At 40.9% G+C, this 16,705-nt stretch overlaps 1 pseudogene; it reads right to left on the bottom strand.

The window, feature by feature from the left end:
• The window catches only part of LOC112921190 (suppressor of IKBKE 1 pseudogene), a 47,501-nt pseudogene that overhangs the window by 29,812 nt on the left and 984 nt on the right, over nt 1-16,705 (bottom strand).

Here is a 16,705-nt window from a genome sequence, read left to right as displayed (position 1 = left end):
TATTATTGATTTCATTTCATTGCCAGTAACCAGTCTATTCAAATATTCTATTTCTTCCTGGTTCAGTTTTGGAAGGTTATAGGCTTCCAGGAATCTGTCCATTTCTTCTAAGTTGTCCAATTTGTTGGTGTATAGTTTTTTATAATATTCTCTTACAATCTTTTGTATCTATGTGGTGTTGGTTATTTCTCCTCTTTCATTTCTTATTTTATTTATTTGAATTCTCTCTACCTCTCTCTCTATCTCTCTCCATCTCTCTCTTTTTTATGAGTCTGACAAAAAGTTTATAAAATTAGTTGATCTTTTCACAGAACCAGCTTCTGGCTTCATTGACCTGTTCTATTGGTTTTTTTGTCTATTTCATTTGTGCTCTAATCTTCATTATTTCCTTCCTTCTGTTAGAGACAATTACTTAGGTTCTAACAGAATGCCTGGAGACCAGCAAGGAGGAAGTCATGGCTTGCTATTGGGAAAGTCAGAGAGGCCTGTCCTGGAAGTACTCCAAACCAAGCAGGCTCAAGATGTTTAACAAAATAGGCTAGAAACCTCTGGCCAAATAAAAAAGAAAAAGCTGGGGATCCCTGGGTGGCTCAGCAGTTTAGCACCTGCCTTTGGCCCAGGGCGTAATCCTGGAGTCCCAGGATCAAGTCCTGCATCAGGCTCCCTGCATGGAGCCTGCTTCTCCCTCTGCCTGTGTCTCTGCCTCTCTCTGTGTGTGTCTCTCTCTGTGTCTCTCATGGATAAATAAATAAAATCTTAAAAAAAAAAAAAAAAGGAAAAAGCTGAAACCCTACGTCACCTATAACACCCCTCCCCCAAATAATGAATATTCCTCCCCTTTGTTAACGAGTGTCAATAAAAAACAGAAACCAGGTGGTACCTAGGTGGCTAAGTTGGGTAAGTGTCTGACTACCTATCTCAGCTCAGGTCTTAATCTTAGGGACGTTCAGTTAAAAAAAAGGCGGAGGGGGGCGGGGGAAGGAAGGAAGGAAGGATAGAAAAAGGAAAGAAGAATAGCAAAGGAAGGAAGGATAGAAAAGATAGAAACCTAAACCCCAGGGCTCACATCTCTGTCTCACACATCTTGAGTGCACTTTTGCTTTAATAAACCTTCCACTTGTCACTCATCCATTATGTTGTGTCTGTCCTTGAATTCTTTCTTGTGACAAGACCAAGAGCCATCAGTGACATCTTTGGAATGAGCTGGGCTGAGGCCTCAGGGCCCTGGGGGTCTTCTCAGTTTACCTGACACTATCTTTTGGCAATCACATAGGTAATTGTGTTAAGTGACTTTCATCAGTGAGTCTCCAACTTTTGCCTCCTTTGGACTGGAGAGTCGCTTAGTCACTTCTTCTATTCTCTCTTTCTGACTTGCCTGAGAACTGGATAGTCAAAAGGCACTCTAGGTGACTAAGAGCTTTATGGAAGTGTCAGAGATTATTTCTCAGGAGGTGCAGCATTCCCATAGGGCTTTCCATCTTGCTGGGAATTAAAACCTAGGCTCATCCACAAACACACATATAAGGACTGACCCTCCAGTGCTCTGAGTCACGTGGTTGTCTTAGACTTCCAGTGGGAAAAACTGAAACCTGTAAGAAAGTGATTCATGGTCATTCAGGGAAGTGATCCTCACAAGCAGCACACTGAGATCCATCACACTCCTCCTTGGGTGACTATTATTCCCATATGATCTCTATCTCTTCAGAAATCTTTCTTTTGGTCCTTCTCTTATGTATTAAACATCTTGTGCTTATTTCTCTCATCTTTTCTTTCTTTTTTTAAGATACTATTTTTTTATTATTTGAGAGAAAGAGAGAGAGAGAGAGATTGCACACACAAGCCGGGGGAGGGACAAAAGGAGAAGGAGAGAATCTCAAGCAGGCTCCACACCCAGGGCAGAGCTAGACATAGGGCTCAGTCTCACAATCTTGAGATCATGACCTGAGCTGAAATCAAGAGTCAGACATTTAACCAACTGAGCCACCCAGGTGCCCCTTCTCATCTTTTCTGATCAACTACAGACTCACCCTTCTCAGCCCATTTGAGTTCACTAACTCTGACAATCACCAGACATGGGATGGCACAAAGCTGATACCAAGCAGATCAAGTTCACTTAGAAAAGTGGCAGAGATTTGTCCTTGTGTTGTGAAATAAACCTTGCAGACACTCCACATCTCCTGGGTCATGGGACACTTTGATGCCCCATGGTGAGCCTCAGCTGGCCCTTATAACTACTTCAGCACTCTCCTTTGCTGATGGTGAGACACAGATCTGTGGACTGTTCTGCCTCCTAGTACAAAATTCCTGCAACCCCCACTGTTGTGTTCACATGGGTCACTGTAAAATAAGCTATAAGCCATTTTACTCCTTAACAAGGGACCCTGCCCAACAAGATTTTTCCTTGGGTTTGCTTATTCACCATTTAATTGAATGTCATTCAATCCAAGCAGTTCAAGGATTCAGAGGAAAATGGGACATAGAAGTTAGTTCAATCTGGACTGGCCATAAAGTAGACAAGATCATGTCTACTCCTGAGGATTACTTATTGAACATTGTTTTATCATTCCTAGGGTCTTCAGGAATGCCATCATTCCTGTTACTGTGGGTGCCAGGATGAGGCACAGGCCCTGGGACCAGGGCTAGCCAGTTCATTACATGGCATGCTAGCTACTGCCATGATGACAGGGAGCAAATGGACAGCAGGCTGGGGATGCCAATAGTCCACTCAGCATCAGAACTCTCTGGAAGAGTTCCTAATAAAGGTGCTATTGAGATCCTGGGAGAAATCAGCTCTCCTCAAGATAATAGGATTCAAGGCTTCTATAGAGGCTCTAAGGAGAGGGAACAATAGGAGCCCATGTTTAGTTGCTCCTTTTCTCATTATGGGAGTCAACTCTCCTTGAAGACAATGGGAAAGTCTACTTCCACCCCTCAAATTCTCTCCAAAATGTTTCTTTGAGACATCGGGACCAGCTCCCATTAGAAAGCTTAAAAAGAAACATGCTTATCTTCTTTTGTAACACTGCTTGGTCCCATTGTAAACTAGAAGACAGGGAAGTCTAACTGGAGAATGGTAGTCTTAACTATAATACCATATTAAACTTGATTTCTTAGAAAAAAAAAATCCCATATTGTCAGGTCTTTATGGCCTTATACCAAAACTCCTAACTGTCCATACTCCTTTAGGAGATCCAAGGACACCACTCTCCTCACCCTCTACCCCTCAATCCACCATCAGCTCCCCAACAGCCTCAGGCAGTTCTACTTCTGTCAGTCCACCACTTTACCTGTGTTCTGTTCTGTTCTCCCTTCCTTTGTCTCTCTTGTAAACAGGTTGCTATCAAGATTGTGTGTACATGCTTCCCTCTGTTTTTCCTGAATCTCTTGTCTCTGCTTCTTCTTTTGTGTGTCAGATCTGAAATATATCTTGAGAGAACTGGATGAATGCTGCCCAATTCTTGGTGTATGTGGAGGCTTCTCCCTCATTCATTTCCCAGGCTAATGGCTATGATAATTGGAGCCAATTGTCTGTGATTGATCTACCTATGGACGGGGACTGCTGTCAATGTATTCCCATATCTGTCAAAACTCCTTTTGTTTCAGGGAAGCTTTCTGTCTTCTCAGACCCAGCAATGACTGCCTATTTTCAATATTTGTCAGTGAAAAGAAAATGTGCATCTGTTCATCTGTTCAACCAGACGAACTTTAGGTAAGTCTACCTACGTGCACATTGGGATTCCTTTTCCTCTGCTGTCTGGGCTTTTATCTGCCTTCAGCCTTACTGGCTGCACCTTAGCACCTCTGCCTCTGCCTCCCCCTACTTCTGTTTCTGCATTACCATGGGTGTGGCTTGCATAACCGGCTCCAATACCATCCTCAGTGCTCTGGCACCATTGGTTCCTGCTTCCCTTACCCTCGCTGTTAAGGAGCAAAAAGTCCCAAAACTATTGGGCTACCTCCTTATGAAGTTCAAACTGAAGCATCTCCCAAATCAGCATGAAGGAGCCCAAGGACTCCCTTGGACTTAAACCACCGATTCCCCATGGTAGTCCCAAGTAAAATTGACATTGGGAACAAACTGATTGACTTTTTAGTGGATACAAGCATAACATTCAAGGTTGTTTGTTTTTAGACTTATCAATATTAAATATAAAACTTCTATTCTTCCAAGGTTTATTACAGATCAAATAAGCTCATGCTATCATGTTAAGCTCCATTGCAATTTGTCAGCAAAAAGATGACTTAAACTGATGGTTAATTTGTCTGTCTCATAAAAGTTTTCATGGCCAATTTTTTTTAAGATTTTATTTATTTATTCACGAGAAACCGAGAAAGAGGCAGAGACATAGGCAGAGGGAGAAGCAGGCTCCTCACAGGGAGCCCAATGTGGGACGTGATCCCAGAACTCTAGGATCACACCCTGAGCCAAAGATGCTCAACTGCTGAGTCACCCAGGTGTCCCTCCTGGGCAATTATTAAGAACAAGTAAATTAAACAGATAAAAAAGTTTGTAGCTAAAACTTTTAAATATCTTTCAAAATATTTGCTAACCTAAAATATTTCAAGTTTTACTAAATTAAATGATAAATTGGGTTAAATTCATTAGCTATCTAAGACTTTTCCAAATAAGAATACTAAAGCATTGATTACTGAATGTAGGTTTTTCTGATTTGGGCTTCTTCTTGCAGAGAAACTGAGGATACCTTGGTCTCTTAATAAATATGTATTATGCTTTATTAAAGTTGTATTGTGAAAAGAAACACATGTTTCTAGAAATTGTGAAATATTTTCATAAATTTCTGATCTAAATAATTCCGCTATAACAGACAGTTCACAGTTACTACTTAGTTTTCACTGGAGGTTAAGTTTTTAAAAGTAAAATTCTTCTAAACGTAATTGAGATTTATGGAAATGATAAGGGAAGCAACTCTGTATGTAGGAAGTAGGAGATGTGTAAGAAAGGGGTAAGGGATGAAAACAGATTTTTGTTGAGGTAAAAGAAAGTAATTTTGTCCTAAAATGAGAGACAGGAGGCTTAGGACAAAATCTGAAGGAAAAAGAGCTGTAGAAGGTTTATAAATGGAAAACTCTGGGGGGAAAAATTTTATATGTGATCAGGACTAAGATTGGAATGGATAAGTTTTTATAAATATACAGGTATAACATTGAAATTCTGTTTTACTTTCTGTTAAAAATACAAAGTTATCTCAAATTGGTAGTCTGTTTTCGATAAGAAATTATAAACAAGTGTGGTTTTTTTTTCTTTGCCCAGAAAACCAAAGTTTGTTTTTTTGTATTTATCAGGTCTTTGATTACTTAATAGAATTGAAACTTCTTAGTATTAAAGGAGTCAAGTGTTGCTAACAACTATATAGCCTTCTGTAGAGTCCCTTAGGCCACCTTGGTTCAGTTAGATAATTAAATATGAAGTTTTGTAATGATCTATAATCCTATTTAGGCATTTAAAAACTTTCTGAGGTTTTTAACAAATTTCCCAAGATTTGAGTTCTAAATGAGGTCATTTTGACAAATTAAACTCATTTATTTGATATGTTATATAGGAAGCATTGTCCAAAAAAGATGGTTAACCTTTTTAGGTTATATTATAAGAGTACATGTTATAACTGTTCCAGAAAATACGTTAAATTCCTTAAGTTTTAATATATCCTGGCATAAGATCATCACTTGACATTCTAATTATTAAAATGTTATATGACGGGATGCCTGGGTGGCTCAGTGGTTGAGCACCTGCCTTTGGCTCGGGGTGTGGCCCCAGGGTCCTGGGATCGAGTCCCGCAACAGGCTCCCTGGAGGGAGCCTGCTTCTCCCTCTGCCTCTGCCTCTGTGTCTCTCATGAATAAATAAATAAAATCTTTTAAAAATAAAATTAAAATGTCATATGTCACAGAAGTAACTAGATTTCTTTGTCAACTGTATTATAATGAACTCATCAGATTTTTAACTGTGTTCATTTTTGAGTCTTTTGTCATTTATAGTTATTGTTTTGACGCTCTTGCAAAATGTTTCTCATCTTCAAGGAGATCCATGGAAAGGACATTTGACAAATACAGATTCCTCATATCCTTAAGATCATAAAACTAAACTAGGTAAGAACTTCTGGAACTAATGGAAAAGTTGCATTCAAGCAGAACAAGACTAGTAACGTGGGGACGAATGAATTGAGGAAGATGATTATGGTTTTTATGACTCCAGTTTAAAACATTGCTGGTTCTCTAATGTTTGCTCTTCCAGATTTAAGGAAACTTCTTCTCTTAAGAAGAAGATAAATATGATAAAATATAAAATATACCTTTGTGAACAAACTGAAATTTACTCTGTCAAAACCGTCCAGAATTCAGAAACTGTCAGTGAGTATTCTTTCTTTCATGGCAACTGCGGTTGTTTGCATAAGTTCAATAAGAATCTGTTCTCCTTGAAACTGGAGACCAGGGCAACCTGGGTGGCTCAGCGGTTTAGCGCCACCTTCAGCCCAGGGCCTGATCCTGGAGACCCCAGATCAAGTCCCACGTCGGGCTCCCTGCATGGAGCCTGCTTCTCCCTCTGCCTGTGTCTCTGCCTCTCTCTCTGTGTGTCTCATGAATAAATAAATTTTTAAAAAATCTTTGGGGAAAAAAAGAAAGAAACTGGAGACCATTGGAAACATTGGTTACATGACTTTTGGAAACATTGGTTACATTGCTTTGACTGCAATGTCATGTTTGAGAGAGATATGCATGGGCTCAGATGACAACACAGCTTTATGGGATTAAGTTTGACTTGATGGAGTCAATAAAGCCCCTTGGAAATGTTGGCCAGATGCCTTGCTTTCAGAGTTCCCAGCAGCCTTACCAGGTGAGTAAACAATGTCACTTCCTGTCAGGTGCCAAGTTCCTTCCCAGGTATTTGGCGGGACCTTGAGAAGACTTCCCCCAAATCTACAGGTATTGCAGGCTTATCTGATGCCAAGTATTTGGCTTGGCTTCTGGCCTTAAGAGGATGTTACAAATTCAATCTGAAATTCCTTAGAGAAGTTCCAGCAAAGCAGATTAAAAGAAAACTTAGATGATCCATCACTATTCTTGCTGAGCTTATGTAAATAATTAGACCAGGTTTGTTCAAACTGGACTTGTTTTACAAACAAATGAGTCGGGATCCCTGGGTGGCGCAGTGGTTTGGCGCTTGCCTTTGGCCCAGGGCGCGATCCTGGAGACCCGGGATCGAATCCCACGTCAGGCTCCCGGTGCATGGAGCCTGCTTCTCCCTCTGCCTGTGTCTCTGCCTCTCTCTGTCTCTGTGTCTCTCATGAATAAATAAAATATTTTTTTAAAAAAAGGATCATCAGGGGCATTAACTACTAAGTAAAAGGACCCATCAGATTTCCATTGTTCGCTCTCCCTCCCACCTCCCCAGTTTTGAGGATGCTTCAAGCCTGACATCTAGAAATCTCACTGGCAGCACTTAGAACTCAGATATTAGGTTTGGTCTAACCATTAACCTATGTTTTTCTTTTGTTTCCATAGACGTGCCTCTTATTAATCGATTGCATGCTAAACAAAACAGTCTCTGTGATGGCTAACACCACCCACTGCACCTGTATTAACTCCTCCTGAAAAGAATCCATATAGATAAAACCACTTGGCTACAGGAGGCCCTTGACTCCATTCCTACAGAAATCAGAGAGACTCCACAAGAGCTAACACATCGTGCTGTGTATGGATCTGTTCATCCACAGAAGTTAAAGCCTCCAGTCCGGTAAATCTCTAGATGGTGACCCATAACAACCCCCAAAGAAGCCCCAAAACAAATGACTATCAATACCTACCAGACCAAGCCATGACTTCTCTGACCCACCATCCATTCAGATTTCCTAAAACTTAGATAGCGAGGACTTCTGGAGCCCTGGGGCAGGGTCAATGTCCCATGCCAGCATGAAGTAGTTATAGAAGATAGATCATCACCCATTTTCCCATAAAAGATTTTAAGGGCCCAGAGTCCTTGAGGGGTGAATGTTAGAGACAGTTAGTTAGGGTCTAACAAAATACTGGAGGCCAGCAAAGAGGAAGTCATGGCCAACTCTCAGGAAAGCCAGAGGCTTCCTAGCAGCACTCAACAAAGCCACAAGCAGCCGGGTTGGCTAAATTCTGAATCAACACACTATGAGCAGCAAAGCTGAGGGAATAGAGTGGAGAAACAGGGTAGCTAGAGGGAATTAAAAATAAGTGCTGTGAAGTCCAGTGATGCTGGCAAGGATTTTTTTTTTTTTTTTTTAATGTAAGAACAGGGACGCCTGGGTGGCTCAGTGGTTGAGCATCTGCCTTCAGCTCAGGGTGTGATCCTGGAGTCCAGGGATCAAGTCCCCACATCGGGCTCCCCAAGGAGCCTGATTCTCCCCCTGCCTATGTCTCTGCTTCTGTCTCCCATGAATAAATAAATAAAATCTTTTAAAAATAATACGTAAAAATTGAAAAATAATTAAATAATAAAAATGTAGGGATACATGAGACATCAGTGATACATTGTGCCCAAAAACACTACCCAAAAAACAAAAACCATAAGCCCGTACACTTATTATTTCAGGGAACACAGCACAATAGCAAGGTTACTTGTATCATTTGCCTTGAATCAACAGCTACACCGCACTCATCACTGCCTACCACACCCGTATGTTGCCTCTGAAGACCATGACGGAGTCCAGATGCCCTTTGGGGGTTTTGAGCAAACTACACTCTATAGAGGAATATTCTACAGAGGGTAATGACAAAGGTCTATCTGCGTGTTCACTGAGGTGTGTGCTGGTGCTCCAGGGGGCCTGCTGGGTAGCCGTCCTTGGGACTAAGAGGCCGATGATGACCTGTTAGACCTAACATACCCCTGAATCCCTGTGAGAGACTCTTATCACTGAAGGTAACCAAGTAGGTCTTTTATAATCCTAAAAAAACCACTTTGCACCCCAAAAACTGGACTTCTACTTCAGAAATCCCCACCAAGGCCAGGACAGGAGGAGGCTGGTTTTGGCCTCCCATTGAATCTGTTAGAGCTAATATAGTCTTGCCCCTTCCTGATACACAGGTGGTGGCACAAGCTCTAATTAAAGGTTAGTTGTCGGGGCAGCCCGGGTGGCTCAGCGGTTTAGCACCGGCTTTAGCCCAGGGCCTGATCCTGGAGACCCAGGATCGAGTCCCACATCGGGCTCCCTGCATGGAGCTTGCTTCTCCCTCTCTCTGGGTCTGTGTGTGTGTGTGTGTGTGTCTGACATGAATAAATAAAATCTTTTAAAAAAGGTGTCCATTAAATGTGAACCCTTTGATCTTCCTAAGTGCCTTTCTATGCATCCCTTTGCTCTGAAAAATCTGCACACTAAGGTCCAGACTTTGCAAGAATAACTGTACAGAGCCTGGATCGTCTTCCACTTGATCCCCGCTGTCAGTAAGTCACCCTGATAAAACTGTAAATTGTATCGAATCACCTGCTTCATTCCTGGTCTCACAGCACCTTCTCAGTTTGGGGGATTCCTTACTGTCCCCCCACCCCCACCCCACTGAACCTTCTAACGGTAGTGACCAGAGTGATCCACAGTCAACACCTTCCCCCCGCAGTTTATTTATTATCTACGTCACCATCCCACTGCGGAGGTGGCTCCTGCCGTCCGGTGGTTTTCTCCTTGAAGGCCAGGTGCCTGCTACTCGTCTCTAAGCTCTTATTTAGCCTCTGAGAAGCTCTAGGTTCCAAGTTCCTGGGCAAAACCTCAAATACCCATTCACTTGTTCACATTAACCACGTGTGGCCACCGGTTGCAGGGTTATACGAGGAAGACAAATGTGTACAAAACACCACATAAAACATAGTGTCTGTCCTCAAACTGGCAATCAATGGTGTGAGCAATTCAAGGCAGACCAGAAAAAAAAAATACAAATGCTGTGAAAAAGAAGAGTTAGGAGCTAACGGCAAGGCCAGAGGTCACCGGCTGCAAAGGAATTCTAATTTACTGACACGCGTGGGGAGAGACCAGGGCAGTCAGCCGGTCTGGCAATCAGCAGCGAGAGCAGAGCTGCAGAAGTTTCCAGAGAGATTGACTGCCAAGCAAGAGAAATGAGGGTAGTCCTCACTCACTAGGCTTTTGGAATGGGGGTCACTATAATCTAAGAGAGCTGAGTGGGGTGGGGGGGCCACGGGTCCACAGCTGAAAGGTGCCCATAAGGCCTTGCTGCTTAGCTCCCAACCGCCCCAGTGCTTCCCCTCACGCCCAGGGAAGTCCTCTGGGGAAAAGTCACTCTTGCCCGAGTTGCTCTTAGCTTCCTGCATATTTCAAATCCTTTGGGGAGCCTCCAATTTCTAGCTCTTGAGAGGCACCCACCTACTGGTGCCATCTCTTTTTCAAGTTGGGTGATCTCCAGGGTGAACTTGCTCTCCTGCGACCTGCAGGGAGCACATGCCCTGTCACCCGCTCCATCCACCCCCTCCTCTCCTCAACACAGCTCTCCTGTCCCTCCATGGCCAGGCCACCGCCTCCTGCCCTGACCGTCCCCTGCCCAGCCCTCCCTCTCTGTTGCACACACCGAAGTCTCTTGGCTGTGGGATCAGCCACGGCTGCCCTGGTGTCTGAGCGGCTGCCAGCCTTTTGTCCATTGATTTTGGAGGCCTCGCTCCCTAGTAGACTGCCCTAGAAGCTTCCAACCCACCTAGCGTCAACACTGGTACATTGATCTTAAAGGAGAGAGTGAAATGGGGTCAGGAAGGATTACTTTAAAAGGCTCATCTGGAATTTTTTTTTTTTTTTTTAGAATTTAGTTTTTAAGAGCGAGCACACCAGGTAGTTCACTATATTTAAGAGTTGGGGGGTTTTTTGTCTTCTTTTCTTTGTGCATTTGTTTCTTAAATTCCACGTATGAGCAAAATCATCTGGTATTTGTGTTTCTCTGTTATCTCTGTTTCTGTTATTTGTGAGCAGGGGGAGTGACAGAGGGAGAGAGAGAAGCAGACTCCCCACTGAGCAGACAGCTGGACTTGGGACCCCATCCTAGGACCCTGAGATCATGACCTGAGCTGAAGGCAGACTCTTGAGGGACTGAGCCATCCAGGCACCCCTAGAATTTTCTTTTTTTTTTTTTTTTTATTTTTAAAGATTTTATTTATTCATGATAGACACAGAGAGAGAGAGAGAGAGAGGGGGGCAGAGACACAGGCAGAGGGAAAAGCAGGCTCCACGCAGGGAGCCCGACGTGGGACTCCATCCCAGGTCTCCAGCATCACGCCCCCAGGCCCAAGGCAGCGCTAAACCGCCGAGCCACACAGGGACCCCCAATTTTCTTCTTTTTAACAGACAAAACACATGCGCACATGTAGTGGTCTCTGATCACATGGCCAAGCTTCCCCTTGGTTTTCTCATGGAGTTCTTAGTTTTCATTCTCCCTTACTGAAAAGTGGACTGTAATTCACTATATTACTTCAATGACATAATGTAGTTGTTTTCTATTTTAGGAATTTTTGCTGATCAACGATTTACCAGTTTTAGTGTGGTCTTAACATAGGGATGGGGCAAGGAGCTTACGGTCATGCTAGGTAAGTACATGAGAATCTAAAGGCCAGCATTTACCATCCCACTCAGCTTTTCTGTATTGTTATTCCATTGTATTTATTACTCTTTTATTATTTTTATTCCCAGTATAATTAATCTACAGTGCTATATTAGCTTCAAGTGTACAACACAGTGATTCAACAATTCTATGTGTTACTCAGTGCTCATCAAGACAAGTATACTTTTTTTTTTAAGATTTTTTTTATTTTTATTTATTCATGAGAGACACAGAGAGAGAGAGAGAGAAGCAGAGACACAGGCAGAGGAGGAGCAGGCTCCATGCAGGGAGCCCGATGTGGGACTCGATCCCGGGTCTCCAGGATCATATCCCGGGCCGAAGACGGCACCAAACCCCTGGGCCATCGGGGCCGCCCCAAGACAAGTATACTCTTAATCCTTCACCTGTTTCTCTCATCCCCTCATGCACCTTCCCTCCGGTAACCACCAGGTAGTTCACTATACTTAAGAGTCGGGGGGGTTTTTGTCTTCTTTTCTTTGTGCATTTGTTTCTTAAATTCCACGTATGAGCAAAATCATCTGGTATTTGTGTTTCTCTGACTGATTTATTTCACCTAGCAGTATACCCTCTAGCTCCATCCATGTTGTTGCAAATGGCAAGATTTCATTATTTTTGTGGCTGAGTAATATTCCAGTGTGTGTGTGTGTGTGTGTGTGTTTGACCTCTTCTTTATCCCTTCATCTAGTGATGGACGCATGGGTTGCTTCCATATCTTGGCTATTGTAAATATTGGTGCAATAAACATAGGAGTCCATGTATCTTTTCAAATTAGTGTTTTCATATTAATTGGGCAAATACCCACCAGTGGAATTACTGGACCATATGGTAATTTAATTTTCAATTTTTCTGAGGAACCTCCATGCTGCTTTTCACAGTGGCTACACCTATTTGCTTTCTCACCAGGAGTACAGGAAGGTTCCTTTATCTCCATATCCTCACCAACACTAGTTGTTTCTTCTGTTTTTTATTTTAGCCAGTCTTGATAGGTGTGAAGTAACATCTCATTGTGGTTTTGATTTGCATTTCTATAATGATGAGTGACGTTAAGCATCTTTTCATGTGTAGGCCATCTGGATGTCTCCTCTGGAGAAATGTCTGATCATGTCTTTTTGCCATTTTTTAATTGGATTATTTGTTCTTTGAGTATGTGTCTAAGTTATACATACACACACACACAAATATATATATGGATACTAACCCTTGTCAGATACGCCATTTATAAATCTCTTCTCCCATTCACTAGACTGTCTTTTGGTTTTGTTGCTTGTTTCCTTCGCTATGCAGAAGTTTTTTATTTTGATATAGTCTCAATAGTTTATTTTTGCTTTTATTTTCCTTGCCATAGGAGACCTATCTAGAAAAATGTTGTTACAGCTAATGTCAGAGAAATTACTGCCTGTGCTCTCTTCTAGGAGCTTTATGATTTTAAGTCTTCCATTTAGGTCTTCAGTCCATTTTGAGTCTATCTTTATGTATGGTATAAGAAAATGGCCCAGCTTCATTCTTTTCCATTTAGCTGTCTAGTTTCCCCAATCCCATTTCCCATTGCATATTCTTGCCTCCTTTGTAGTAGAGCAATTTACCATATAATCATGGATTTATTTCTGGAATTTCTATTCTGTTCTAGTGATCTATGTGTCTATTTTTGTGCTAGTATCATACTGTTTTAATTAGTATAGCCTTGCAGTATATCTTGAAGTCTAGGATTGTGATAACTCTAGTTTTGTAATCCTTTTTTCAAAACTGCTTTAGCTATTAGGCGTTGCTTCTGTTTCCATACAAATTTTATTTTATTATTTTTTAAAGATTTATTCATGAGAGACACAGAAAGAGAGAGGCAGAGACAAAGGCAGAGGGAGAGGCTCCATGCAGGGAGCCTGATGCGGGACTCAATCCTCGGACTCAAGGACCATGCCCTGTGCAAGGCAGGCGCTAAACTGCTGAGCCACCCAGGGATCCCTCCATACAAATTTTAGAATTGTTTGTTCCACCACTGTGAAAAATGCTATTGGTATTTTGGTAGATATTGCATTCAATCTCTGTAGTTTATTTTGGGCAGTATCGATATTTTAATATTTGTTCTCCAATCCATGAGCACGGATATCTTTTCATTTATGTCATCTTCAATTTCTTTCACTAATGTTTTATACTTTTCAGAGTACAGGTCTTTCACTTCCTTAATTAAGTTTATTCCTAGGTATTTTACTTTTTTGGGTGCAATTGTAAATGGGATTGTTTTCTTACTTTCTTTTTCAGTACTTCATTATTAATACATACAAATGCAACAAATTTCTGTATATTGATTCTGAATTCTGCAACCTTACTGAATCCATTGATCAGTTCTCTAGTAGTTTTTTGGTTGAAGTCTTTAGGGTTTTCTATATATAGTCTCCTGTCACCTGCAAACAGTGAAAGTTTTACTTCCTTCTTACCAATTTGGATGTCTTTTATTCTTTTTTCTTGCATGATTGCTATGGCTAGAACTTCTCATACTACATTGAGTAAAAGTGATGAGAGTGGACATTCTTGTCTTGTTCCTGACCTTAGGGGAAAAGCTCTGTTTCTCACCATTGAATATGATATTAGCTATGGGTTTTTCATATATAGTCTTTATTATATTGAGCTACAAACTTTGTTGAGGGTTATTATCATGAATGGATGTTGTACTTTGTCAAATACATTTTCAGCATCTAATGAAAAAATCATATGGTTTTTATCCTTTCTCTTGTTGGATACAATGTATCATGTTGATAGATTTGCAAATACTGAATTATACTTGCATCCCAGGAATAAATCTCACTTGATCATGGTAAATAACTTTTTAAATATATTGTTGGGTTTAGTGTGCTAATACTTTGTTGAGGATTTTTGCATCTGTGTTCATCAAAGATATTAGCTTGCAGTTCTTTTTCGTAGAGTCTTTTTCTGGTTTTGGTATCAGAGTAATGCTGGCCTCATAGAATGAATTTAGAAGGGGATCCCTGGGTGGCGCAGTGGTTTGGTGCCTGCCTTTGGCCCAGGGCGTGATCCTGGAGACCTGGGATCGAATCCCACATTGGGCTCCTGGTGCATGGAGCCTGCTTCTCCCTCTGCCTGTGTCTCTGCCTCTCTCTCTCTCAATCTCTCTCTCTCTCTCTCTCTGTGTGTGTGTGTGTGTGTGTGTGACTATCATAAATAAAGAAAAAAAAAGAATTTAGAAGCTGTCCTTCCTCTTCTATTTTTTTAAATAGTTTGAGAAGAATAGGTATTAACTCTTTTATAAATGTTTGATAGCATTCACCTGTAAAGCCATCTGGTCCTGGGCTGTTGTTTCTTGGGAATTTTTTTTTTATTATTCAATTTCATTGCTGGTAACCAGTATGCTGAAATATTCTATTTCTTGCTGGTTCAGTTTTGGGAGGTTATATGTTTCTAGGAATTTATTCATTTCTTCTAGGCCGTCCAATTTGTTGGCCTAGAGTTTTTTATAATATTCTAAGTGTTCATTTTTCTGTGCTGTTGGTTGATATTTCTCTTTTATTTCCGATTTTGAGTCTTCTCTCTTCTCTCTCTCTTTCTCTTTCTCTGGATGATTCTGGATGAAGGTTTTTCAATTTTGTTGGTCTTTCCAAAGAACTAGTTCCTAGTTCCATTGGTCTGTTCCTTTGTTTTGTTGTTGTTAAGTTTCTATTTCATTTATTTCTACCTTAATCTATTATTTCCTTACTTTTGTTGGTTTGGGGATTTGTTTGTCCTTTTTCTTGCTCCTTCAGGTGTAAGGTTAGGTTGAGATTTTTCTTGTTTCTTGAGGTAGACTGCCATTGTTATAATCTTTTTAGAACAGCTTTTGAAAAAAGAAAAGAAGAACAGCTTTTGCTGCATCCCAATAATTTTGGACCACTGTGTTTTCATTTTCGTGTGTTTATGTGTATTTTTTATTTCTTCTTTGATTTATTGACTGACCCATTCATTGTTTACTAGCATGTTATTTAATCTCCACGTATTTGTGTTTTTTCCAGATTTTTTTCTTGTGGTTGATTTCCAGTTTTATAGCATTGTGTTCAGAAGAGATGCATGGTATGACTTCTTTTTGAATTTGTTGAGACTTGCTTTGTGGCCTAACATGTGATGCATCATGGAAGATGTTCCATGTGCACTTGAAAAGAATGTGTTCTCTGCTGTTTTAGGATGGAATGTTCTGAATACTAAATCCTTTTTGTCTAATGTGTCCTTCAAAGCCAGTTTTCTTTTTGATTTTCTGTTTGGATAATCTGTCCATTGATATAAGTGGGGTATTAAAATCCCTACTATTATTGTATTCCTATCAATAACTTCTTTTGTTCATAGCAGCTTTATATATTTGGGAGCTCCCATGTAGGGTGCAAAGTATTTACAACTTTCATGGGATCCCTGGGGAGCTCAGCAGTTTAGCTCCTGCCTTCGGCCCAGGGCGTGATCCTGGAGTCCCGGGATCAAGACCCACATCAGGCTCCCTGCCTGGAGCCTGCTTCTCCCTCTGCCTGTGTCTCTGCCTCTCTCTGTCTGTGTCTCTCATGAATAAATAAATAAATAATCTTTAAAAAAAAAAAAGGTATTTACAACTCTTATATCTTCTTGTTGGATTGTTCCCTTTATGATTATGTAGAGTCCTTCTTTGTCTCTTGTAACAGTCTTTGTTTTAAAGTCTATTTTGTCCAGTGTAAGTATTGCTACCCCGGCTTTCTTTTCACTTCCATTTGCATGATAGTTTTCCATCCCTTCACTTTCAGTCTCCATGTGTCTTTAGGTCTGAAATGAGTCTCTCCTAAACAGCATAGAGATGGGTCTTGCTTTTCTTTATCCATTCAGTCACCCTGTATGACTTTTGACTGGAGAAATTAATCCATTTACATTCAAAGTAATTATTGATAGGTATGTACTTATTGTATTTTGTTACTTTACAGTTGTTTTTGTTCCATTCCTCTCTTGCTTTCTCTTTGGCTTTTTTAAATGAATATTTGGATTCCTTTCTCTATTTTTTTGCATATCTATTGCTGTTTTTTTATTTGTGGTTTCCATTAGCATTATATATAACATACATCTAGCTATATTAAGTGACCACCAACTTAAGTCTGAACCCATTCTAAAAGCAC

This window comes from Vulpes vulpes, chromosome 8 (genome assembly GCF_048418805.1).
Source record: "Vulpes vulpes isolate BD-2025 chromosome 8, VulVul3, whole genome shotgun sequence".
NCBI classification, from domain to species: Eukaryota; Metazoa; Chordata; class Mammalia; order Carnivora; family Canidae; genus Vulpes; species Vulpes vulpes.
Note: the sequence above shows the minus strand (reverse complement) of the source record. Positions and strands in the feature narration are given on the sequence as shown.